This window comes from Tympanuchus pallidicinctus, unplaced genomic scaffold, assembly GCF_026119805.1.
Source record: "Tympanuchus pallidicinctus isolate F22 unplaced genomic scaffold, pur_lepc_1.0 scaffold7, whole genome shotgun sequence".
Classification (NCBI taxonomy): domain Eukaryota; kingdom Metazoa; phylum Chordata; class Aves; order Galliformes; family Phasianidae; genus Tympanuchus; species Tympanuchus pallidicinctus.
The window spans coordinates 15185083-15212595 of NW_026294791.1; the positions used below are offsets into that span (position 1 = coordinate 15185083).

Below are 27513 nucleotides of genomic sequence, written 5' to 3' on the forward strand. Positions count from 1 at the left end.
CAGGGCCTCTTCTTCCTACAGCTCAGGCCACCTCCTGAGATTTGAAGGCCATCTGATCACTTTTTACGTTCACTCACAAACTTTTATTGGCATTTTCCTAGGCGTATATTTTCACATGTTACTGCAGAAGAGATGCTGGATTTCACAAGATTCCAGAAAAAAAATCAAAATAGTAACACTTCTGCCCTGATTCTGCTAAATGACATTGCCAAGGACTATTTTCAGTATGACAAAAAACAACAAAAGAAAAGTTATTCCTGTAAACAAGAAAGGTGTTTACTGGTGAAATTAACATCCTCCTACCCCCCCAAACATTTCCTACTTAAGTTTTAAAACAATAATAAGAAACCTCTATTTGAAGTTGTGCTAGGTGTTGCAAGAAACTATTTTAAAGACAATGTTTTGAAGACTCTTCCTATTTCAGTTATTACTCAAGCATAACTCTGTGCTGCATCCCTCTGCAGTCATATTAGACAGGACTGCATCATCAGCTTTGATGGTAAGTCAGTGTAATAGGATTGTCACACTGCACTGCTCCTCCATGCACCCTACTTAAACCCCTTTCCAATAAGGAAATTGCAGTGTTTCCTCTCCAGGTAAGTGACCCATTAAAAGCTCCTCAGGATCTATTCTGCATTGCCTAATCAGTTCACCTGCTCTGCCCTCAAATTACCTGCTTTACACAAGTCGGGCAGCAAAGGATTTTATACAAAAGAACCACATAAAGTTGTCAAAACTCAGATGTACCTCCTAAATGTGAAAATGCTTCAGTTAGAGCCTTGTTTCATAATTTGAATGAAAAAAATATTTTGCAACTTTTATTTTAAAAATGCCTAAGCTTCTCAGTAAGAGGCACAATTCCTTGATGGAATTCCAGAAATCCTTATCTTTAGGACACAAACCTCTCCAACTGTTTGTCTGTGTGACAATTCATTAAGCTACACAACACGAAATGGCTTCTTCCTAAAACCTGGTGCATGTTCATTCCCCTTATGAGTCTCAAAGTGAAGTTCCATGATACAACCTTCATAACTTAATTACGTGTTACGGAGGAGGGGAGGCGGAATCAGAACGTGACCGTAGGTGAGATCTCGCTTAAAGGGCCAGAGTTTTACAGCACTGATGGAAGCCTGCTTGGATGCACAGTTTGTTTTTCATTACCATCATGACTTGTCAGTTTATATCGCCCACGTTATCCCAGCGCAAGAACTTCAGATAGACTGAAGGTTGTATACGGAGACTCGACGACAGAGAACTCTGCAGATTTCGTGCGATAAGGATCGCGCGCACGGCGACGCTCACCGCCGCAGCCCGACGTAACACAAACTTCGCTCGGAAGCCCCCGCCCCACGGCCAGGGTGCCCGCTAACTTCGGCCTCGCAGCGGCACCGCGCAGACGTCAGCCGTCAGCGGGCCGGGACTGGCACGAGTCGACAGGGCGACCGACCCGCTCCGAGCCGAGGAGGAAGGGAACGGGCAGCACCGCGCGTCACCGGGCCGGCCGGAGCGCGGCGAGCTTCCGCGGCCGGAGCCGGCGGGAGCGCGGCCCGCCGGAGCCCCCCGCACCGACCCCGGCCAACCCGCGAGCCACGGCCTCCCCCCGCCCGCCGTTACCTGCCGCCCGGCACGCGGCCTCCCCCGGCCCCGCCGAGGCCGCCCCGCCGCTCCGCGCCCGGCAATGGCGGCGGCCCGCTCCCCCCCGCCCCGCGCTCACTGGCTGCGCCGCTTCATGTGACCGCGCAGAGCCCTCCTAGCGCGGCCCTTTGTGTCCGGCCCGGCCAGGGGCACCGGGAGGCCGCTCGCCGGCCCAGGGAAGGGCCGGGTACCGCCGGTGTAGCCGGGAGGAGGCGGCGAGGCGTCGGAGGAACTCCGCGGCCGCCCCACTCTCTCCCCGCCGCGCCGCCGCCGCCCCGGGCCCGGCACTTACCGCCGCGCGGGCGGCTGCGGCCGAGCCGCGGAGCCGCAGCGGGTCGGAGGCGGCCGCCATGTTCCCGATGCGGCAGGATGGAGGCGACGGCCGCCCGCCAACCGCCGCTAGGGCGGCCGGCCCGGCCCGCCGCGCCCGCCACGGCCCAGGACCTCGCCCTCGCCCCGGCCCTCCCCGCCCGCGCGCCCCCGGCCGTCCGTTCGGCGGTGGGGGAGGGGAGCGGGGGGAGGGCATTTAAAAAAAAAAAAAAAAAAAAAAAAAAGCATAACGGGAAACTCACGGGCTCGCCGGGCTGTGCGTCACGCCGGGGTTACGTCCTGCGCGCGGCGTCATGACGTCATCGCGTAAGATTCCCGCCCCCCCCGTACCGCACACGGAGCCCCACGTCCCGGGGAGCGGAGTGCGCATGCGCGCTTCATCCCTCCGCTGTTCCCGTTCCGGCGCTGCCCCCTCCCGCAGGGAGGTGCGGGGTCGCGACCTCGCTCGTCTGCCCGCCGCCGCGAGCGGGGCTGTTATCGCCGCGCAGCTTCCGCCGCGCCGTCAGGCTCGGGTTGTCCCCGGCAGCGCCGTGAGCGCGGGCGGGAAATGCCTGCTGTGGGCGTGAGGAGAAACTCCTAACAGCTCTCTTCAAAAGGCGAAATGCCGAACGCGGCCGCTTCCCGTCCCAGCGTGGCCTCCCCTCACCTGCGCCGGGCTTCCCGGTGCGCGGGGAGCGGGAAGTCGAAGCGCCTGCTGCTTAGCGGTGCCTTTCCCACAGAAAGTGGAAAACTAGGTCAAACGCTGAAGGAGCTGCACAAAAGAGGCAGTCCTGCAACGAGCAGCGGCTGGCAAACGATGTGACAGGGCAATGAGAGCGGAGCAGGAAACACAGCAAAGCGGCGGCAAGGGGAAAGGAGAAAACGCGGAGGTGGCCGCTCCGCTCTGGGGAACAGCTCTGACGGGACTCCAAGAAGCTAGCGTTAGCTGCCAGCCCTTCAGATTAATGGCTGTAATGGCAGGCTCCGGTTCAAAAGGGCAGGGATTCAAGGGAGACAAATTGGTAAATTAGGGACTGCTTTGATAAATTAGATTTTCTTTAGATTTGCTGGGCCCAAAGGATTTCACGCTAGAATGAGAAGGTGATAAGGCGACTTCAGAGGTGTGAGCAGTTGTCACTGAGAGCTCATGAAGACAACTGGTGCTTCAGAAGAGGGGAAAAGGGAATGCGTAGCACGTGCAATTCCAAGGGGAGTGTAGGAAGAGCCAGGAAAAGTACTGAAGCAGATAATCCCACATCTTTAAGTACGTGGTAGCTAATGAAGTGATAAGTTACAGCCAACGTGGATTTGTCAACAAAATCATACAGAGCCAAAGTCATTCCATTTGATGACTGTATAATGGACTGCAGGTGGAAATAGCGGCAGGTCTGTTGTGGCTTGACTGCCAAAAGGCTTTTGACACTGACTCAGAACTCCATAACTGAGCAAGTGAAAGAAATCTGAACAGAAAAGACTGCAGTGGTACAAAACTACTCAAAAAGTAGTTGGCAGTGAATGACAACAGAATACAGCAAATGCAGCTTCTTGGGCATGGAGGTGTCCTGTATCTCTAACTACATGAGTAATGGAGTAGAGTTGGGCCCCCTCCAACTAAGGATATTACATGATTCTATGATTTGCCAACAGTAATAAAATGGAAGAGCTGTAAGGATGTTGCTGGGCAAAAATAGGATTCAAAATGATCTTGATTGCAAAAATAGGATGCAACTGTCAATTTCTGTCAATTCAAATGGGAAAACAACGATTGCACAATTGCAAGGCTAGGAACAGATGAATAAACACCATGGCTTCAGAACAGGGGCTGTGGACCACAGTAAATCACAAACAGAACATGCATCCACAATGTCACACTTGTGAAAAAAAGCTGCAGTACAAGGAGATGTGTGAACAGAACTGTCATATTTAGGACATACAAAGAATTTCTCCTTAGATTTAACTCTGGTAAATCTTTGGCTGGAATACTGTGTTAAGTTTGGGGCTCTCTGTTTCAAGAAAATGTATCTTTCAAAGAGCACCAATAGAAGAAAAGAACAGGAGGGGGAAAAAACACCAACCAACCAATCAGAATTTATGAAAAATGTAACCCAAACTGAAAATATGAATGATTTAAATTTCTTAGAGATTTCTAGAGATTAGAGGACTACACTTAAATCCATCCAGCTAAGAACAAAAAGTAACAGTTTCGAGCTGCACTAAAAGAAATTAAGGTTAGATATATTAGGAAAAGTTTCACTACAGCATGGATAAATGGAGCTGGTACGTATTCTCTAGAGGGTTCTGAAGACATCACTCCCATTTAAAAAAAAAAACTGAGCTAAACATCTGTACAAATAGATGAGAGGCATTTAACTACTGAGAAGTAATGGAGCACATTTAAGAAATCAATTTTCTTGCATCATTTTCCACAACTGCAGTTACTATCCAGATAGCTGTTCTGATCCTATATATATATTTATCTGACAGGAATTCCAGAGACATTTAAACATTTAATGTGTTGGTGTGATTTTACATATAGGTGTAGATAACCCCTTTGGGAGCCCTTGTCACGCTGCATTCTGTGCATTGCTGCACAGCAGTGTATGTCACATGCTCAGCTAATTTGCTAATTTACAGACTTCATATGTGGACTGCAGATTGTACATTTACGAACGTGTTTGTTAGTGCTCATGTAACTAGCGTGCATCAAGACCTTTTCTTTTCTTTGGTTTGCTTTTTCATGGTAACATACACATCTTTCCCCAGAATCCATTAAACTTTCGGCTTTCTCTGGAGCTTGCCAGTTAGAAGGCAGAGCAAATGGTTTACATTCTGGGACTGAGAGCCACCAAACTCATCTCTTTGGAGATGACTAAAAGGCCATTAAATAGAACAATTTTAAATCTCCGCTGAGTTCAACTGAATTCAAACTGATAGCCCACAGGCAAAAGGCAATGAATTTCATTAACAGTACCCTGAAGCACTCAGTCCCCTAATGAGTGCTAATGTGACTCTTCTGAGAATTAAGCTTGTTTTCTGAAAAGATACATTTATAAAATCAAGTTCTGGTATTTTGGAGCACATATGGATAGTTCTCCACTGTTCCTTAGCATAAGAAACATCTCACACAACCCACAGATTTCTTCTCAGGGTCTTGTTAATAGGTGCTCCGTGCTAACCAAAATGCAAACAAAAGCACAAAAAAGCACATATTGTATTGATACTGGCTCTATACTTGCTAAATATCATATATATTACTGTACCCAATTATTTTAAGGTAATTACACTCACTCACTCCTGTTTCCCCTACCAGATAATTTGTAAGCAACGGCAATTCCTGCTTCAATTCTGTAGGAATTGAAGGAAAATACCAAATTGTATGATACTATTACAGAAGATGCAGTGTTTTTAACTTCATATGTAAATGAGTAAAATGAGAGCATAAGGAAGCCTAAACTTTAATGCTGCAATATCTCACAATTTTAAGAGCTTAAAGATACTTAGCATTTTATTTAGTGCCTCAACTTAGTGATCAAAAAATTCCTATTCTCTAAACAGTACTGAACTCCATGAAAATACTTATGAGCCACACTCCATGATCTACATTTGGTGTGAATTCATGGTGCACATAACTTCACCATTTCCTCGAAATGACAGTTACTAAGACAGTCCAGCCATCTCACAAACGATTTGATTTCTGATTCTGCCAGCTTTGCCACTTACACTTACAATATGTGGAAAGTGGTAGATTATCTTAGATGTTGCATGCTGGGTTAAAAAGGAGTTCAGAAATGTACAGAAATATACACATACAAAACCAATCAGTCTAATTTGGGATGAAAGGGAAAGCCTCCAACAAGGCATTCTAAGATCAGTTCACAAACATGCGCAGCCACGAAGGCCCATAAGATATAATTCTTGAACTCTAATCCCTATAGTGCACAGTAGGCTTTTCGTACCCACATATCCTGGCTGTGAACCTCTGTTATTTCTCCACCAGTGCAGACAAGGTCTAATAATGGTTAAAAGAGCAAATGAAAACCTCTTGAGGAAAGATTGCTACCTAGTTCCTTTTGGTCTTCAAAATGGTTATAAAAAGCTTATGCCAAAGCAGACTCTTTCTTGTTAGCAGCAAAATATGATTAACTGAAACCAGTGCAGAAACTGTTTCTTCATATAAACATTTTTGTAGATGACGCTGCAGAGAGAGTTGGAGCAGGTCTAAGCTGAAGCATTTTGAATGAAAGAAGACTGCAAATGCCTCCTTGAAACCCTGCAAAATCCCAAATGCCTGGAGGGAAAAACTTTTTAATGATGATTTCTTACATTTATATAGCACCTTTTATTCCCTAGGACCCCAAGCACTTTGTTAATTCTATGCAAAACGCTTCACCATAGAAATGTAGCCTCTACATGCATCACTCTGAACAATTCCTTTTCAGTTTACACATTTCTTTCATTACCAAAATACTGTGCTTACCTTGTATATAAAAACCAACACAAAACCAGAGAAAATATTAGATTACATAGGTTTGAGTTGTAGAAAAAAGCAACACACTCAAGTAATGGGTACACTGCTATAACCTCATGCAATTCCCCTCTCCACTCAGGCTAATTTCATCTTCATACTGCGACCTTTGGTAAAAAAGAAGAAAATTATCATCCATAACACTTCCAAAATTGCAATGATCTTTGATACCAGAATTTCAGACAAAAAATGAGTTTATAGGAAAAGGTGGCATCTTCAATTCACTACAACGAGGTCATAAAGTAGAGAACTTGGAGTATTTCAGATTTAATGCTTTGGGTTTTTTAGCTAAGATTATTGTTTTAAAAAAGCATCATAACCTCTGCCTACCAAACTGTCTTGTCATCATTCTGAGTCCCTCACAAGCACAAAACAAGGCCCCAGATACATCGTGTGAAAGATCTGTGTGCTATTGCTCACCTTGCTGCACAGCTTTTCTTTTCATCCTACAGAGATCCTTCCAGTTCCTTTCCTTTCTTATAAAAATATGCTACTCATTCCACCAACACAGAAAAGAATTTGGAACTCAATATACTGGTTGTTTCTACAAAGACTAATTAGCATATTTCTACAGATTTTAGAAGAACTAGTCACTAACAGAAGAATTAATTGGAACAGTTTGATTTACTTCAACACTGTAAAAATTGAAAGAAGAAAAATGATTTAACTTTTTTTTGCTTGAGCTGCTGGTTCATGTCCTGTTGGCTTGTTTCTTCCTTTTGAAATAGTTGTCAACGTTAATTAAAGAGGACTGTCTAGTCTTGTCTTTTTCTGACAGAAAAAAAGAATCTATTCATAACATATCTTTTTCTCCTTCTATAAATCAAGATATTTTAGTCATCCTTGTCAGTATCAATAAAACTTCAAGAATTGTCAATAAAACAGTAGAAGGGCAGTAAGAATGTATAGGTAAAGTTACATATTACTGAAGCCTTTCGCTCTCCAGACTGTAATCCCAAGGTAAGGTTAGTCCTGAGGTACAACATTTGGAGACTGCCTAGGGAAGCAGCACTACTTGCCACTGTGAATTGCCTTCAGGACTGTCATGCTCTTTTAAATCTCCCATCTAGGAAAGTATTTCCTAGTACGTTAAATAATAAGGACAACTACCAGTGTTTTCCTGTTTCTAGGTTTCCGTCCATAAGCAGCAGCACAGAAACACGGTATCTGCTGCTCAGACCTCCTTTAGCTGAGCCTACTGCTGCAATTACAAAACAGCTTTTGTCACAAGGGCACCGGCTCTGGGTGCAGCCTCCCACAGCTGCCTCCTGTTTTCAGTCTCACACCAGGAAGGAGTGTTACTGTCATCTGGTCAGAGGAGCAGCAGCTGCTGGGGCAGTGCTGGCTGCCTGGCACGCAAGACTCCATTCCTAGCTGTTCCTCAGGTACCACATACTAAATATTATTAGGTAACTAATCCTGGATGGATTGATTATCAGTAGACCAAATTAACCTTGATCTTCCTTTCTTTCTTCCTTTCTTTCTCCCTCTCTCTCTTCCTTCCTTCCTTCCTTCCTTCCTTCCTTCCTTCCTTCCTTCCTTCCTTCCTTCCTTCCTTCCTTCCTTCCTTTCTTTTGCATTATTATTATCCATCTCACATTAAAAAGAAGGAGTTGACATCTCTTTTCTTATGTCTGAGTTACTGAGTTCAATTCTCACTGAATTCAAAGATCATGAGAAGGCAGGGCAGGAAAATACCACTGTATATTATAGCATTGACCTTCTTCAAAACAACAATGTATTTCCTTGGAGGGTTGCCATTTGTAGCATGTACAGGAAGTATTAATATAAGAAAATATGCTATGAACAAAAAAATAGTAAGAAATTTCTTCCTGAGCCTGTTGATGAACTATAATTCAGTGGGATAGGAGAAAAGCTGCAGCAATAAACTGGCCTTCAGCAGATAATGGAAAGGACCTAGATACAATAGAAATAAATTATCACAGTTCTGCTGTGATGATCCAGTTCACATTAAAATGCTAAAATAGCATACAGAGAGAAGATGGAGTAATTTCAAGTTCCTTGTCTCAGGTGCCCCTCTAGTACCCTTAATGTATCCCTGCAGAGGAAAGGGCAGAAGAGAGTGCAGCTCCTACTGCCACTGACCTTGTCCCTGACCTTCAACATGAGCACCCTACGCCAGCAAAGCATTGCTGAGGAGAAGGCAATTGCACTGGGTGGTTGGGCGCCACATTACAGCCTCCCAGCTTAGCATGAGGAGTTTGTGACAATGATTCTTTTAGCCAAGCTCCAAATCTGTATTTGTAACTTGTACAGGTCACAGTGAGGGACAGAGGTAGCACAAAGGGGAAAGGCCACTTCCTTCAGCTGATCACCATTTCAACACCGTCACAGGGAGGACAAGCTTTGGTTTGTTATTGGCAGGCAGTACCCACCATTTCTGCACTTCAGAGTCACCTGGCCAGAGAGCAGTGAGGACAAGAGTCCAAGTAAGGACGATTTCACCAGAAACTGCAGCCTCTAAAAGCAAGTGCCATATATTAAAAAATGAACAACAGGATCTCAGTTGTCATTGGCATTGCCAGGGTGTCACTACACACCAGCCAGGATTTCATACCACCCTCTTTTCCACACAGCTTCCTGCCGTCCTGCCCTGCAGCTCCTACACCAGTGATTGTGATTTCTTGCCTTAACTCAGGTGGACATACACCCTCTTGTCCTTATGCTTGACTCAATTACATAAATCATCATCATCATCTGTAGAGCTCCAGAGCTTTGTGCACGGGAAGACATAATAACAATAATATTTAAAGAAGAAAATAAAAAAAAAAATCCTTTATTACTATTAATGTGAAAGTACCAAGGAACTTACTTTGTCTTTAGATAAGATCACAGCAGCAGAAAGTCTGTTTGATATGCCATACCTTCTGTTTGTTTCTTAATTGTAAGGAGTTTGGGTTTGATCAAGACAATTAATTATGAATATAGCCGAGCTTTCTAACATCAGAGATACAGCTTAAAAAGCTACACAAGCTTTTTTTAGTGTATATTGTGCTGTATAGATGAGCATATATCTTCAGGGCATGAAAACAGACATCTTTGTAATTGAATCCTGAAAAGGAGGAAAAAATATATAAAACTGTGATAGTTCTTGTCAGGCTAAGAGTTATCACCCAATTTTGAAAAATTATTTATCAAATTCTGTGGTTGCACAGAATCAGCGTATGGCGTGGTTGGTTTGAGTATCTCATATCTCAGCTTGGTCACTGGAACATAAAGTTTCCTCTTGTAGAATAAAATTAATGTCAAAAATGAAAAGAGCAAGTGAAAACGTAGGGTTCTTACAATGCAAGATTTATTACCCAGCAACTTTTTTCTTCCCAGCCTCCCTGCCTCTTTATGCAAACAAAAGAGAAGCACCACCCCATTTCCCAGCTTGGCCACATCTTTGCATCTCATCTGCCAGAAAGCATCTTCAATGTAATGATCAAAGTTACATTTAAGCCTTCGCTTCTCTCTTGTTCATCCAGAATTTCTAGATCACGTCCTGCCTGTGTTCTCAGATGAGTTATTTGTTCAGCAGTTCCCTTGCCATCATCCCACTCGAGAAATATTATCTTAGGTTTGGGATTTACAGACCAAACTTGTGATATAATGCTACTTTTAGTAGGAAGCTCATAGGAACACTAAATGTCTTATTATAAGCTCAGTGCAAAGACTTTAATGAGCTTTCAACAAGGCTTAAAGAAAGAGAATTCCAGCACTAATTTTCCTAGTAATAGAAATCTACATATTTAAAGTAACTGTAAAATAGTTATTTCAGTATTTTGGAATGCAAACTGAGCAGAAGTTTCTCAGCAAAAGAAAGAATGAAGAAATGCAGAGGAACAGTTACGCTCCTTTTACAGCATGTCCCAGTTTCACATCACTTGGCTCTGGTTCCCAACAATGTGTTCATAGGTCAGTGTGTGGAAATGGGCTCAGGTGAGGCATTGGAAAGGGTATTTTTAGTTAGACCATACAGGCAACTGACAGAGTAAAAATGGGCTATCTGTGAGAGTGGAACTGTTAGCAGAGTAGTTCCACTTTGGGAATTCCAACAAATGCAGCTGTATATGTACACAATCTCTGCAATCTATCATTATATCTATGTCTCTCTCAGATCCCATTCCAAGCAGATTAAAATTCTTCCGTAAGAAGTTACGTATGAATGGTCACTCAAACATACCTTCAGCTTTGAGTTACAATGTTCACATTCTGCTTTAAAACAGGAGAAATGTTTTTATTTACTCTGCTCAAAAGAAAATCCTGATTTTGAACTTTTATAAGAGCCAGTGAGGTAACAGTGGTTTAAAATTTCATGAAGGCATCTTAATCAGCAAGCAACTGAGCCAAATCAGTGTAAGACTGAATACTTCTAAAAGTATGCCATTTATGGAGAAGCAATAACCACGTTTTTGTAACATTTTACCAATTACACAAAGGAGGATGGTGCCATCACATTTGTGACAGTGTATTAGGGAGAACAGCTTCTCACAGTGACTGTTAAAATTGCACATGCTGGGAAAAACTGTCTTATTAGGATTAATTTAAGACAAAGAGTACTCACTAAGCATGAATTTTATACAATCACTTTCATCAGTACTCTTTATTCCATCCTTTATAAAGAAATAAGGACTCAATGAGCGCTCATTTCATTGCTAGACCCTGGCCAGCAGGAGCTGACCCAATTGAACTCCTGGGCTGAGGAAGATAAGCAGTGGCCTGAGAGCCTGCTGGGACAGCAGCAGGGTTGCTTCACAGCAAGCAGCTGCAGAAACACTGTGTATCTCCCAGCTCTTCTTCTCAGCCCAACACTGATGCCAAAGGCAACCACAGATGTGGGGAAGGGAAGAGAAGAGGCACGAACTTCCAGGCAGCTTCAGATGAGGAAATGCTGACTGGCTGGGGGAGCCAGGGCTCCTTCTCAAATGCTCACTGGACACACTTGGCTTGCCTGCTAGTTTGGTTTTTGTATGCAGGTGGCATGTGATATGTTTGAGGACATGCCACATGAGCATACTGAGTCTGTAGCTGAGGAGGAATAAAAACAGCAGCACAAAGTACAGATTGAGGCCCTGTCCCCATCTATGCCTCACCTTCCCTAGGACAACCAGCACATCTCTCAGGTCTCTCAGGCCATTTGGGGTGGCACACTCAGGCCCTACCTTTTAGAAACAGATTCTAGTGCTGGGAAGGAGTGCTGCTGCTTCTTCGGGTTAACAGAATTAAGAACACCTCAGCTTGGAGCTGCAGCCTCCCAAACACGGAGGAGCCTGTGAAGTGACCAGAGAGCTTGAAGATGGCAGCATGGGGCCACGTGGAGGAACTGGGCTGGAGGCACAGACAACTTGTCACCACATGGCCAGATGGTGCTGGGCAGGGCTGGGCAGGTAGGGCACGTGTACAGGCAGAGCTAGAGCCCAGCGCCAGGCCATATGGTTCTCTTGGACAGGTATAGGGGTGCCCTGAGGACAGGCGAAGGCGATCCAAACATACATGGGCATTAGGGGGAACAGAGTATGTTTGTGAGGATGTGTCCCAGCTGGGACTCTCCCAGGGAGCCCAGAGGACAGACAATGGCCAGGTAATAAAACCTTAAGGGTAGCAAAGGAGCAGTTCTGCTGGGCAGGAGGACAGGGCTCGCTGGCCCCCCCAGCACTTGGCAGTCCTCCTGCTCTGAGTCGGGTGAGGACACTGCGCTTGCAGGGTGGCTGATGGAATAAATCCCATTTCCCAGCAGGAGCAGGAATATTAAATGGCTTGGGGACTTCCCTACTGCTTATTTGGCAATGTCAGCAATTGTCAGCAATTACCTGTGCACCAAAAAGGAAAAACAACCAAACACAAAATGAAGTACGCTTCAATGTCAACTGCAGTGCCATCCAAACCATGGGATTCTCTTTCTTTCACACAAGTGTCAAAAGTACACCCTCGACACAGTGAGTGAGCAAATCCCAAGTCCCGTGTTTCATTTAGTTTAGAAATTACAATTGTTTCTTTCTTCTTCTTCTTTTTTTTTTTTTTTAAGCACTTGGATGGGTTTCAGGAGAAACTATGAAAGTAAGAACATCTTGAAAGAGCCTGCAGAAATAATTCCAAATTTCTCCTCATTTTTTTGTTTTACCTCAGTGGAACTACAAGTGTATGAGGGCTGGCTTGGCCCAAGGTTAATCCTCTTCTGGAGCCCAGGAGATCTGCAGAAGGGTAGCCTGGATCCCTTTCTTTTCTCCCTTAAGGGAATACTATTTTGATTCTCATTTCACTATTTAGAAGCCCTAGAAGTTCCCGCAGCTGCTGGGTCACATAACAACAGACAGACTCTAATTTCTCATGCACGGCACCCAGCATGGTGTATCAGAAAAAAGGCCCCAAACCTGCTCCTGCATTCTAATAAATGCATGTCACTTTGTAGGAGATCAGAATCCTGTCCAAATTCTGCTAAGTCTAACAGAACAACAGTTGCCAAATGACAAAACCTATCAGAAGGAACAGAGTAAAAAGGCACGTCTTTGTTTCAGATCTTCACAGCTTCAGTACTGGCAAGAGAAATGTCAAGGTTTCCAAAATAAAGCCAGTTAACCAGTGTAACTGCTATTAAATGTAAACAAGGACATAAAAGTAGAGATGTTGGAAGCCAGGATAAGAATATTTGAAACAGTAGCTGTGTATACAAGGACAAGCAGACAGCATTGCTCGCTCCTGGGGCTGTGCAGCGCTGGGAGCAGCAGCACAGAGCTGCAGGCCTGCACTGTGGGCAGCCTCAGGCTGGGCTGGGCAGCACTGCTGTGGGTCAGCAGGAGATGTGGGGCTGCAGCGAGGTGCTGCTCGCTCCCTTTCTGTGTCACACAGGGTGCACGCTTTGCAAGGAAGCACTGGCATCCTAACCCAGACAAAATCGCTTGGATAATAATACAAAAATGACAGCTCCATAGATATTAGTTACTCTGTAAAAAATGCCAGTATTTTCCTTGCATAGACAACTGTTAAATAAAGGCACTGCTCAGTGCTTATCTTCCACGGGACACTGTAGATGAAGACAGTGTATTCCCATGAATTACGCTATTGGCTACACACAAAAATTACATCCATTTAATTTCATCAGTAAAGAAAGGAATGAAGCACAGCCATCGTGCAGACTAAACTCAGGCAGTAAAATGACACTGCACGCATCTGTCCGAGGCTTACAATTGTAACAGCCTTGTGTCCTGCAGATACAATGCTGGCATTTTCTCTCTGAGCACAACACAGAACGGTCAAGATTCTGGATGCAAGGAAGAAGAGAAATGAGACGGTGACCCACAACCCGTGGAGTGAAATTGGTCTCAGAGCAGCTAAAGGATGCCCAACAGGATTGTCCAGAGCAGAACTGCACTTAACTTCTGCCTGATCGTGGCTGTTGGCGGACCGCCAATGTTTCAGTTAAACTAAAAAAGAAACACGCTCAAATAATTATTTGGCTATTAAACTTCTGTGCTGTTGGACACACATCGCACTCAAAAATAATCCATGTTGACAATCCATTATGGCAGATTTTATGACAATACCTCAGTGGTAAAGATTTCCACAAATCCTAAAGCTGGGTGTAGCAAGAAGTCTGCACACCTGTCATAAGCTGCCAAAACCAAAGAGCTGTCAACGCAAAATGAGCTATAAAAACAGTAACAATCAGGCGTCACTCTCATTAAACACCTAATGATGCCACAGGCACATCAGTGGGGAAATGCTTATGAGAATCACGAGGAATTAGGAGAAAATAAATAAATAAATAGAATGGCTGCCTCTCAAACTGCTTGCCAAGCTGCTTGTGCATTCTGCCACAGGCAGTTTCTTGAACAAGATGGAGGACAGTTAGGGGCTGTTAGGTGCTGCTGGTAGTGAAGGCAAACCATAGAACTGATGGTAGAGATTAGGGGCTGTGATTTGCTTTCAGTTATGTCTCTTATCTCAACATTTCATGGTATTTAAATGAAGCTGTTCCATCAGCATTGCTCCCGTCTCTGCACTCATATTCTCCTTTCTGGTATGGATTGTCTTGGGAAAGTTGCCAAGCGGTGACAGAGCAGTGCAGAAAGGAAATCACGCTCGTACGCTGGGGGTGGGGAAGGCTGCAGGTGAACAGACCCAGTGCAGCATGGTACACACAGGCTCTTTTCTCAAAAACTCCATGTTTAAATGAAACAGGAGCCAGAACACTTCACAAAAAGCACACAGGACTGCTAGAGACCCCAAGCCATCACCTCCGTTTGCACCATGGAGGTGTGAGCACAGGGCTGCTTTAGGAGATTGCAAGAACAAAAAAAAAAAATTTCCTATTAAAATGCTGGAAAATCCCTGTGCAGCATTGAAGATCATTCCTGCCAGATGCTGAGCACCTCCTTTATACTTAGGAAGGATCTGAACCTTGTAATTAAAGACAGAGGGAAACGAGGGTGGACCCAGGCTCCTGTAGGAGTACGTGATTACTTACCTGCCAGGACCTGCCCAAAAAGCCAGGCTCTCCCTGCATAATTCAGTGACTGCACTGGTTTTTTCTAATAGTCATCGTTTTATTTATTAATAGCCAAGCTCTAAGGTACTTGTTGCCTTTTCATCTGTAGACCTCAAAGTGCTTCACAAAGGAGATCATTATCAACAAAGGAACACAGACATCTACTTTTGAGCTCTGCCACAACAAGACATCTCAGTTCACCTAGGCAGTAGATTTGCCTATTGAACTTTCTTCAAGCCACATGCCCCACAAACAACCTTCAAACCTCAGCTGACTTGAGGGGGCTGTTTTCAACTGAAGGGTATTGCTCACAGGGTATCAGGCAGCCCTGCACAGCACCAGCCTGGCTGAAACAGTCTCATGGAGACACTCAGCCCGATGCTATGGGGCAACCTCGGGGCACCACCACATCAGAGCAGGATCCATCATCTCGAGGATTGCCGTGGGTCACAGCAGCGAGCACGTGCAACTGCTCCATCCCCAAAGACAAGTGTTACTGTCCTCTGGCCATCTTCAATTGCTATAGTAAAAGGACAGGTGAGGAAATGTGCTTAAGTTGATACATTTTTTGGCAGTTTTGCACTACACACAGAGTAGGATTTTTCATCATAATGACCTGCAGCTGAAACAGATGTTTTGCTTTAGTGTTCTAAAAGCACAAAACTTAGCATTAATTTATTCTCTCAAAGTGCAGAAAAAAACATGTTTAATATTGTTACTCACATAACAGAACAATGTGAAAAATGGAAACAGATGTTTCTCATTTAAGCACGAATAAGAAGGAAGCGAAAGAAAAAAGAAAGATGATGGAGTAGTAATGATTAAGAGAAATGTGATGGCTTGATTAAGTCAGGACCATTTCTTCTGGATCTCCAGTCAGTCCTTAAGCATCTCATTAATGACGTGGTCCCTAATTCGGTGAGCACATGGAAGTGCTCAGCTCCAGCTGGGGAAATGTTCTCACATGCCTCATTGATAATACTTTAAAAAACCATACAGCCAAATGAGTGCTTCGAAGTTAGCACTCATTGCTGAGGGTGGAGGTGTTGTTCCTGTGGATACTAAAGCACTGACTTCTCCTACTGCAGACATCTACATTTGAATTCCATCAGAGAAATTGAACCAAAATGAAAATACATTGTTTCCGGAAACCAGAAGGGCTCTGATTGTACAGCAGCACATGCAGCATGTTGTGTCACCCCAAAGCAGCAAGCTGGGTACCTCTGTGTGCTCCCTGCCAGAAGGCCCAGCTCCCGGGCTGCAGTGCCCAACACAAGCCCCATAGTGCCCGGCCGCAGGGCCCCACACTGTACAGGCCTTACCCCACTGTCCCCTGCAGCAGGGAGCACTCTGGGACTTTCCCAGTAGAAGCCTTTGGAAAAGCTGCAGTGACTCAGGTTTCACTGTGGGTAAACATGGCCATTCCCAGTCCACCAAAGAGGAGAAACAGCTAGCTTGCAGAAGTGAAGCTGGGAAAGGGGTGCAACGTGCCCTGATAGCTCTGAATGGTGGGATTTGTGTGCAGCCCACAGAACAGACCTTTCTGACAGGACCAGTATGACTTTCTGTCCTAAAGACCAAATCCCTGCTCCAGAGATGCCACCTGGCAGAAGGCAGGGATGAGCAGAGAGGTGCAGAGGAGGCCTGGCCCCTAGCAGCCTTGCAGAAGGGTAGCTACTCCCAATGGTCCCAAAAAGGAGGAATAGCAAAAGAAATGTTCAGATTCCTCATGGATTACAGCACTGTTAAAAAAATCTCTCTTTGACTCCAGGCTGTACTAATCTATAAGGAGTCATCAGACAGAAATACAAGCAGTATACAATTCCTTCCACAAAGAAATACTTGGAAGGAAAAACCGAAAGCCAAGAATCAAATTCTCTTCTTTGAGTTTGAAGGAAATGTCCCAGTTCTAGAAAACTCTCCTTTCCCACTAACTTTTTAATATTAAAATAATATTTCTGGAATTGACACTGATTTCAGTACAGACGCTGAGAGAAATTTGGCCCTGTGTGCAGCCCACAGACTGTGCATGCAGAATTAATAATCTCGTTAACATTACTATATGCAAATGTTCCCAGAGTGCAAAGAGAGATTTGTATTTCAGATTAATATTTTATGGGAATTTTGTGTGTACACGATAAATGAATAAGTGAAGGGACACAAGGGGACATGCAGAACATGTGCATCACATGCAAAAACTGCATTAATTCTTAAATGTTTGCAATGGGCACAAGATGGTTAAGGAACAACAAGATTTATTATTGTAATTACATAGGAGGAGAGAGCAAGAGAAGAAAAATTAGAGATCAAGGGAGCTGCTTCATGTTACAGTTTCTCCAGCTGCAGAGCTGGCTTGAGGAGTCCTCCAAACCTTCCTGCCCCCAGCCCTTCTACCCTACATGCCTTCCCCTGGTTGCGGATTCCCATCCCTTTAATTCTACCACTCCAACCATTTGCATGTTCGAGCTCTAAACAAGTTCTTAACTACAGCATGGAATCACACCCTTAGTCGACTTGGTCTGCCATTCATCTTCAGCTGCTGTGTAACAAGGGGCAATGCCATATGACATCTCAGCATTGATACAGCACCGCCCATAGGAAAAAGGGGCATGGAAGGGAGGACTGAGAATGGGTCTCAGAGGCTGGGGGTTGAGAGGCAGATCACTGCTTCCCCACTGCTTCAGCGCCTGGCTTACCCCCTTGCCCACCTCTCCGGTTGTCCTTATTCCACTGAAGTTTTATTGCTACCCTGAAATGGCACAAAGCTCTCTTGTGCTTTAGCTATAAAAAATGTAATATTGTATTTGTCCAAAAACCTACATGAGTAAAAGAAGATCCCTGAGGGGATATTATTAACTGCCTGCTACTTATCATTGATGGTTATTCTCTGAGACAACTCTCCTGTTTAATCTTTATGCTCTCAACAATAACCCCTCTCTCTTTTTGATCAAGTGTTTAATTTTCTTGAAAGATTTTCTCCGACTTCAGTTATTATTGAAAGGGATTTTAATTTTACCCCAACTCTTTAATGGCTAAATCTTGCATATCCACTATTTCAGATAGGGGTATTTCAGTTATTCTAAGTAAATAGTTCAAGGATTTGGTCTTGATAGGTAGATGGAAAATTTCAAATCAAAACAAAATTGAAATTGCACTTCCTCTTCCACTCCAGAATAGAGGTTCTTAGTCTCCCTGAGTGACCTGTCAGAGCACTGGAATAAGAAATGGAGACTGCCAGACTGCTGCAGAGCATCGTCCTGTGCCAGGGAGCTCCATCAGCGTGAGTGGCAGCCCTGAGTGTGTGAGCAGTTAGCTGGGTATTTCATCTGCAGCTGATCAAAGATAAAAAAGACAAACAAAGGGAAGCGATGATGTAGAATGTATTCTTGCTTTCCTGGTCTCCACAGGCAGTATTACTGCTAAGCTTCCTCTAATTGCTTATAGAACTTTAAAGAACAACGGGAGAGAAAAATAAAGAAGCCATAAGAGGTTCAGTGGAGAGCGAAGCCCAGAAAGCCTTGCAGCCTGCTTACTTTCCCTTCCCACACACATCCTTGCTGCCACTTTATCTCTGCAGACCAGTGGAAGTTCTGATCATGGGAAAATTAACACCACAATTACACTTAAGAGAGCCTCTCGGCCTGATGCAAGACAGCCCTTAGTTCATCATCCTCACCTTCTCCTACAACAGCCTATCTTCACGGCTGCCCTCTCGACACAGACTCCCTCACAGGATGAAATCAGCATTGCCAAGAGCTGCGCAGGACATGGCTACTCTGTGACTGGGAATTGAGGGGAGGAAGAGACTCACGTGAAAGCAAGCAGGGCCAAGCACCAGCAGACACAAGGCTACATAGGCCTGAATCTCTACATCAAAGCCTTGATTTTCCCTATCTGTAAAAGCTGCCTTGAGATGCTTCCCTTTTTCTCCAGGTTACCGGGGCTAATAAAATAATGCTTATATAATATCACATTGCCTGAAGACTATTTTTCCTAAATCAACATCTTTTCAAATATTCCACTTGCAGACAAACTAGTCTTCAATACAGGTACAACAGACTAAAATGAGGCCTAATAACATCCAGATCCCAAGATTAATCTAATATTTCTACATCTTTCAGAGTAAGCATCCTTCCTCTGTTGCATTTCTGTCGAGGCAGTTAGCCTCAGCAACCCCGTTCGCTTTCTCAGCATCTGACAGCAGAGCACACAAGCAGTACAGGCAGAAGGAACACAGTGAGAGAGAGATGTAATCACCAAAGAAATGGAGCAACAGACTTAATAAGAGCGTGCTCTTCCCAGCAGGTCAGCTACACAGCAGCTGTGCACTTCTGGGCCAGTACCAAGTGTCTGCTACCATCCTGCAAGAGCCTTGTGGCTTTAGATTTTATTCCTATTGACTGCAATGTGTAAGTATTTCTAATGGTACTGCTGCTTCTCAGAATGCACTAACTCAGCTCCAGCATAGGACAAACTTTTTCCAACACAATCTTTCTAATCTCTCAGCTCCAATGAGATGCGTAGAGAATCTTTCAGTGCTGCCCTTCACACTTGCATTCAAGTCCTCCCTGCTTAATGAGCCATGGGCTGTTGCTCTGAAACAGAGGACATTAACAGTTCAGAAAAAATAAACCCCTGCAGATTAATCACCTGGCTTCCTCATGGGCCCAATTCCAGTCAGCAGACAGTGTGAAAGGAGAATATCCCCATGCACACTGCCTGGCCGATAAGCGCGTTAGCCGATCGCTACGCCTGGCTTTGACAAGCATGTAGCATATGGGTCCTATTCCATTGTTTATTTCAAATGAATAACAGAGGTCTCCAAATGTCACTACATTCGCAACAACTGACAACTGTGTAACCATTACACGTCTCTCTTCGCATTCCTCCTTCTCTGTGCGAGCGAAATAATGCATGTTTCATACTTCTTACTTGTAAAGTGAATGTCTTACTGCTTTCTGAACAGCAGTGAACTGCTACGTATCCCTTCTGAGTCCACTACATAATAATCACTCACAAAAATCAGGATCTCATTTCACCTTGAGAGCTACACTTTGCTAGGACCAAGCTAATAATGGCATTCCTGCTTCTAGGTAAACCACTGGTAGCTTTACTGTTACTTAGCCTGTGCACTCCATTTCAAGAGGAGGTACATGAGGGGCAGTGTGGAAAAGAAGTAGGATCAAACATTGGCCAAAAGAATGGTAAACCCTTTGCCAAACTTCAAACATGGCAGAGGCATGACACAGCTTAATCCTCTAGAAACACAGAACAAAACCAGCTAATTGTGTTGTCAGCACAATCTCCTGAATCTCATAGCAAAGCAAGCTCATAAAAGACAAATGGGATATGGCATTAAACGGTTCAACAGACCTGAACTGCTTCAACTTATGTAATGACAATAACTCCTTTTTGCTATAACCCACCTTTTCAGCCCTGCCAGCCACAGCCTTCTATGGTTTGAGGGACTTTTTGAACATGATTCTAGCATCAAACAAAGTAAATATCAGCCTTATCTTCTTGATCATTTCTTACTCACCTCCTATCTATTACTGGGTTAAAGCCCAGTCTCACTGAACTCCTGATTTAGCATATTAGCAGGGAAGGGTGAACTTCCACCCTCATTTCTTTCCTTCACATATGTACTAGCTTGTTTCCCAGGTTTCCATTTTTACAGTCCTTAGAGGCTATGGGAGTGTGATGCTTTGATTGCCTTTACCTTATCTTTCCTACAGGTCATGCAGGTCACTGACATACCTGGAACAAACTGGGACTGTTATTTCAGCTGTCAGTCATGCTCCAGCTGGAAGGCAGCATCCCATCAGCAGGGAGATGGAAGCGCGGCAGAGCAGAGCAGAGGACAGTAGGGTCTTTGATGGCAGCTGTGAGCTTCAGCTCCTGCCTGCTAACAGGTATCCATGGGCACCGCTGCTCCCCTGGCTCTGTTTCCCTTTGATCATGTTGTGTTTCTATTGGAGCGTTTCAGTAAACAGGGCCCCTGTGATCATGTACCAGAGGCTAGATCCTCCACAGACTGAAAGTCAAAAAAGTCACAGTGTTTTTCCTGAGCCCTATATTCTAAGCCTCTCTCTGCCACCAAGCAGGGCCCCATCAGGCATGATGCTGAGCAGCACTGGAGTTAATGAAGATCAGCGTGAATGAAGCACACACAGCATCACAGATCCCCTGAAACCAGTCCTTTTCAAAGAACAATCTGGATGTTACAAAACAAGCCACGAATGGAGTTCCCATAAATACAACAACACTTCAAACCAGGCTTCCTTGTAGACCTTCAGCCCGTGCTAGGATTGCAAGCCTGGACTTGTGTGCACTAATTCCTCATTTCATAGAGGCAAAAACGCTGCCAGGAGGGATGCAAACGTTCGCTTTATGATGATGCATAGACTCTGCCTGGAGCTTCCCAAAGAAGCCTCTCCTTCCCTTCAGCAGCATACAAACAGCGCACACTACATGCTTTAAATGGGATTCGAGTCACTTCTTTCATCACTACTAAAGCAGGTACTGCTGGAGATAAAAGCCGCTGTCTCAGAAAAGCAGGTATGACATCTGGTACATAGCACCAAAAATAAATCTCTGACTTCCTCTCATACCTGCCAAACCTGCTCCAAGGAAATAAACCTGGGAAATGTTATAAATGCACACTGCTCTCTGATTTCAAAGGAAGAGCTGACCTATTTTTCAGTTTGCCCATTTTAAGCATTTCCTATGACAAAATTGGTTTGCTGAAACAACGGGTTATGTTTATAGTAACCAAAACCGTAAAAGAAAACTGCATGCATGACAAAGCCAAGCGGCCTGGTGTTTGCACAGGAGGTAATTCACGCTAATACTGCTATTTATAGTGCAGCAGCACCTCGGGGACCAGGGGCGCTCAGCACAGCTACCTGGTAGGCACTATACAAACATGAAATCGGATGGTCTCTCCCCTGCTGTGCACTCATACCTGGGATTTATGGAGCCCAGTTGTGTAAGTGGCCGTATAATGTGGGAGTGGTCCTCTGCTGAATTATTTTCTCTGCTCGTATTTGTGTAATAAGTATTTCCTACATTCATTCAATAGTCAGCCTAGCTTATAACATGGGAGATCTGGGTATCGGTGAAGGTGACCTACTTAAATCAGAAACAATTAAAGACCCGCTTCCCTGCTTCCTATTTACAAGCTTAACTAAGAAACCACACACAAAGAGATCACACTGAAGAAGCTGGGAAATGTTTCCCAGTGCTACAATTCTGGTCATACAGGAGGGTCTGCTGGGGGGATCAAAGAAGGAAGTACATGCGATTCTTTATTAGCAATGTAAATAGGACACATTTGGAGGCTGTCACCACCCCGATCGCTCATCTGCTTTTATTAGTCCTCATTCTTTATTCTTATTGTCTTTGGTTTTCTGCTCTTGTCGTTAAAGTTAGTTATGTTATACGCATCTGTTTAGCATATTCTATATGAAAATGCAAATGGAGATGAAAACAGTAAAATAAATATATGCAGCTCCCACATCACATATATATTTGCTGTGGCACGTCAAATACAAAAGAATTGTTTATCATTTCTGAAGTCTGCTTCTTCATTATGTGCGTTACTTTTTTTACCAGCAGATGGCAGCTTTCCATTATTTTAAATAGGTTCTGTTATTATCAGAGATTTGAAAGCAGCTTGCAAAAAGCCTTGACTCACTTCAAAATTAATTTTTACTTCAATTTCCTTCTGCACCACCCCCTCTAGAAAAATCAAGGGCGACACTGTTTGCTTCAGTTTACAACGCTGCTGCTGACTGAGGCTGACGGTTACCTCTGAGTTACCTGACCGCGAGTTCCGGCAGCGCTGTCAGCTGTTGCCCAGACTCAAACACTGCCTGCTGCCACCTGCTCTCTGATTCCCAGCCTGCACGGAGGGACTGCATGCAGCATTACTAACAGCAGCAGCAGGAGGTACATGTGGTTGTACAGAGGGGCCAAGGGTTTATTTCCCTCGGTGTCACATGGACACTGAATTTAGAAAACAAAGAGTTAACATCCACTGTCCGGCAGCAGCAGGCTCCCTCCTGCACTGCTGCTCAAGAAGGCTCGAGGGCACAAGACATCTGTGCCAGGAGATACGGCCTGCAGGGTGCTTCCAGAAACCTGCTGAGGCCAAGAGCGGTCCTTACCCAGTCAGAGGTGCAGCTACAGGGCGATTCTGGCTGCCCTAGCACAGAAAGGAGACTGATTACTTTATCCAGTGAAAGCTTCTAGCCGGGAGCACAAACGAAAGGGACAACTTTGTTGATCCAACACGGCTTTAATAAGTGGGCACAGACAGACCTTGGGCATTGCCTAACGCACACAGCACTTGCAGCAGTGTCATCCCCGCCCTAAAACAGCAGGCCCTAATGCACCAGGAGTCACACTCCCATCAGCACTGTGCTGAGCCCCTCGGTCTACGTCAGCCCACCCTCCCCTTGTCACCCCAACAACTGCCTCCGCCATGTCCCTGTGGCCCTCGGGCAGCCTGATGGGGCTGGACCTGGCCACCACCCACCACAGCACGCTGCGCTCCTTTGGGCTGCGCAAGCCACAGGAATTTCGGCTGGATTGAAGCAATTACACGAACCCTGGCTTCTTGCAAGAGCAGCACAAAAATGGCAGCAGCAAGCAGAATTCCCCTTGCCATACACGCGGGCAGCCAGCTCGGCCTTGCACAGCATGAGGGTATTTCAGGCACACGCCCATTTCTGCCAGCTCTTCAGCCACCAAGCATGGCAGCGGGTTGAAGCAGGCTGCACAGAAAAGGGGGTGGGAAGGAGGAGAGGGCTGCCCTCGTGGGCCCACAGGCTGGGACCTGACAGGCTTTGTAGCTTTTCATTCATCTGTTTTTTTCATTCTGCTTACATGGCAAACTGCCCCTTCCCTCAGGCTGTACAGGCCCTCTCACATCCTGCAACTTCTGAATTTCTGTGTTCCTTGCATTCTCAAACTAGAGAGGCAAACAGGTTACAATCCAGAGATCATTTTCCACCTGTTTAATACCAAAACAAAGATAAAGTTCCTAAACAGTGTGCACAGATAAACACCAGTCTCTAAGCTATCTTGGGAACACAGCATTTTCCTTCGCAAGCAGAGCCACAGAGCCTCTTATTAACGGTTTGCAGAGAGTGAGAAATTCACCAGGGTACTAAATTAGGAGAAGATGAAAACAACAGAGCAGGCAGATGCATTATACAAATGGGCAAAGACAGATGAAAAACATGGGGAGGAGGAAGAACATCATTGGGGAAAATCAGGAATCCTGTTATGCTGTGAGAAACAACGTGTACATGATGTCAGGTGCAGGTAGGCCAGGGAAAGGGGTTGACTACATTCTCTTTAATGCCACAGATTTCCAAAGAGGTGGGACACTCCACATGGGTAACCACCACAGGTCCTCATGCTCAGGACTGCGTTTGTAGAGTGTAATTCCAACAGTCTTTTCTAGGAATAAAGAGGAAATGGATGTGTTTATGAATATCACAATGATCTCCAGCCTTTGGTAGATCCTGAAACAATCACATAAGGCAGAAAATAGGTATCAGTCTCTTCCTATTGTGTGCCACTGCAGAGAAAGCAGGTGTCCAAGTGAACGTGATGCTGTCCTCTCAACTTTTGTTTCCATTTGGGAAGTACTTTAAATAATATTCACAGTAGATTTAATATCAGTTATTACTCTGATTATTGCATTCCTAAGATAATAGATTTCAGAATTGTATTTTCCAGTTGAGGATTAAAGAGTTACATCTAGGCTTTCCACCTTCTTTAATAAAGAAAGATTCAACCTAGTCTCAAAAGCGGAACATTAATATAGAGGAGATTTGCTGTCATCTTAGTAAGGGTTAGCAGTAATCATTTAGCATTCCCATTACTTTGCCACCTAAGTCTCAATCTGCTCATGTTGAGAAGCAAACTGGCATTCTTAATACACGTCACCTGCATCACACAGATGCTCAGGGATGTGTCCCACAGCCGGACCCCAGCTTTTCCGCTCTACCTGGCAGAATGAAGGCAGCTTTGTGCCTCAGGGCAGGAGCAGGGCAGCTTTTCACACCTGTGCTGCACAGGTGCTCCAGACCCACACAGCCTGCTGCCCTCAGGGGAGGTGGCTGCAAACAGGACAGAACGTGGCTGCTTCTCTGGGCAATATGCAAACAGCATCTACAAGATGCATTTGGCACTGCAGCGCATAGCCAGCACTGGAAAGCTTTAGAGTGCCAGGCAAGCAGAGGTCCTTTCAACTGTCAGATAGTGCACGTCAGCAAGCAATCATTGCCTTCATATTGCAGGCACAGAGTCCCAGCTCCTGCTAACAGCTCATGTCCCCAGAAACAGGGGTTGGGGGATGGAGGAACAGAAGCAACAAACTTCTTAGGTGCAGAGCTGAGCCCTCTCAGCCTCACTCTCCAGAGCTGAGCTAGCTCCTGGCCCTGCTGCTGTTGAAGGAAACAGAGGGGAAATCCCACATACTGGTGAGATGCCATAGCTACACCCCATAGATTTTGGCTGAGATATAGTATTACTTCATCTCAAAGATGTCTTGGCTAAAACAGGAGATCTAATGCCACACAATACAGGACAGAGACTCTTAACTTCCCCAGAGTCTGCCCCTGAGCACTCACAGCTGGTTCACAGGCCTAGGCACTGTGTCACATTAAAAGTTAAATCAGCATCAGGACTCAGCCTCTGACTCTCTGCCACTCACTCTCTCACCGTGCTGCACTAGGAGGAAGGAAGACAGGCAATCCAAGCCCATAAGCTCAGCTATGAGCTTCCTCTTTGCCCTCTTTCTTTCTCCAGCTCTATCCCAAAAGCAGAACAGCAACCAGGTGACGTATTTGCTGTCAGTACCTTCTGTTTTCCTAAATTCCTATCAGAGTACAGAGAAGCCACGAGGCTTGAGAGCCACAGATTTCACTTGCAGCAAATTTCCCACCTCCCTCATGATTTACCATTCCAAACTCTTTGCCAATTGAGTTACAGAAACAAGAAGAGACGAAGACTGAACAAAACTTGCTGTTTTGCCCAGGAAATTGAAAAAAATACCTAATTAGAAATTATACATATAGACTATGTTCTTGCCCAAAGTATCACTACAGTGTCACGCAGAGACAAGAAGAGTTGAGAAGTCAGAATGGAGAAACATGACCATGTACCAGGCAGGGAACAGAAGCAGATCAGAGCCTCACAGCACTTGGCTCTACCAGGTGCTGGCGCGCAGGACAGGGACAGAACAGCCCACGGACAGAAGAGCTTCAGGACATTAAATACCTGGTGGCTGCAGCAACCAAGACAGGTTTGTCTTCATCTGCTCCTGAGCAGGGCTGAGGGCTCCTTCCCGGTGCAGGCGGACGTGGGTCGCGTCACGTGCAGCCGTGTCCCTGGAGTCCAGCTTCCTGCTGCATGCTCTGCAGAGGGCAGCAGCTCAAGCAGCTCGGGAACTGAAGCCAGCGAAAACAACTCAGCCTCTCATGTCACATGTCTCACTGCATGTCCTTGCACAAGATCTCTGCCTTCACCAGTTGATTTTGGGTAAATTAGAGTCCCACAAATGAGCATCCCCAGCCTAGCACCACAAAAATGGAACTTTCAAATAAGTGGATGCTTGAAAAGATTTGCACTATGATGTGTTTAGCAAAGCTAGGAATTAAATGTATGGCTAAAATTCAGGATATGATTGTATGTGATGGAAACCAGGCCGCAGCAGCAGCCAACCTATGATTAAAGTCAGGAATAAAACAAGGTCTGGACACCTACAAAGTGGAGAATACCCTCAAATGAAGCAAACACCTCAAACAAAAAGAACCACTAGAGCCCTTTCACCTTCTGACAACAGGTAAACTGAAGGCTAAGGGTGCTTTAGTGGCAAGTTTTCCCTGACTAACAACTTGCAGTTTTAGATGAGCACCTGAGCAGGCCCTTGGACAAACTGCATGCTGCTATATGCTCTGCAATTCTGCTTGGCTGGGGTGTGCGGCAAATGACAGGCAAATTCTCCAGCCAAGACTCACCTACTGTGGAACACATGAGGGAGCAAGAATATACTCACTAGGTCTGCGTGTCCCATAATATAAAAGTGTGGCAACAATTACTAACAAAAGAAATTGCAGCACGTACTGAATTTCATGCACGGCTTGTTTACTGAAGGTACGGATCCATACCCTGGAGTGAATTCTGCTCAGTGAAACTCCAAGTTTAAGTAAACGCAAATAGCCTCCACTAGAAATGTGAAAAATAAACAAAATATAATTTAATTTAATTTGAGCACCCAAGCAAGTCATTTGCAAGTCTGTTTAATGTTTAGGAAGAAAAAGCCTTAGTTCAGTCTCTACAAATGGTTTTACTTACTTCTGTTACTTTCCATCTCTTGAGAATAATCTACTCCTAATAAGGACAATTGCTTAGATTTATTACCCCACAGAGGCCTTGTTAAAGATCTAACAAAAATCCCATTTAAATGAAAGGACAATAGAATCTTTAAAGTCAGTGTAGAGTTTAATTAAAACCTGAAACAGAATCCATGTCTTTA

The 27513-nt window shown here is 44.9% G+C and overlaps 1 protein-coding gene across 7 annotated transcripts in view; it reads right to left on the reverse strand.

Moving 5' to 3' along the window:
* ZNF644 (zinc finger protein 644) overlaps positions 1-26368 on the reverse strand; it is a 74876-nt gene extending 48508 nt beyond the window's left edge. For 2 of the 7 annotated variants that reach the window (XM_052665931.1, XM_052665925.1), the window contains exon 1: positions 2208-2292. The gene's annotated coding sequence lies outside the window, so the exon portion shown is untranslated. Of the gene's footprint in view, positions 1-1614; positions 1676-1927; positions 2040-2207; positions 2293-26255 lie in introns of those variants that run through there. The other 5 variants (XM_052665928.1, XM_052665929.1, XM_052665926.1 and 2 more) reach the window with 5 other exon arrangements.
* Positions 26369-27513: the final 1145 nt, after the last annotated feature.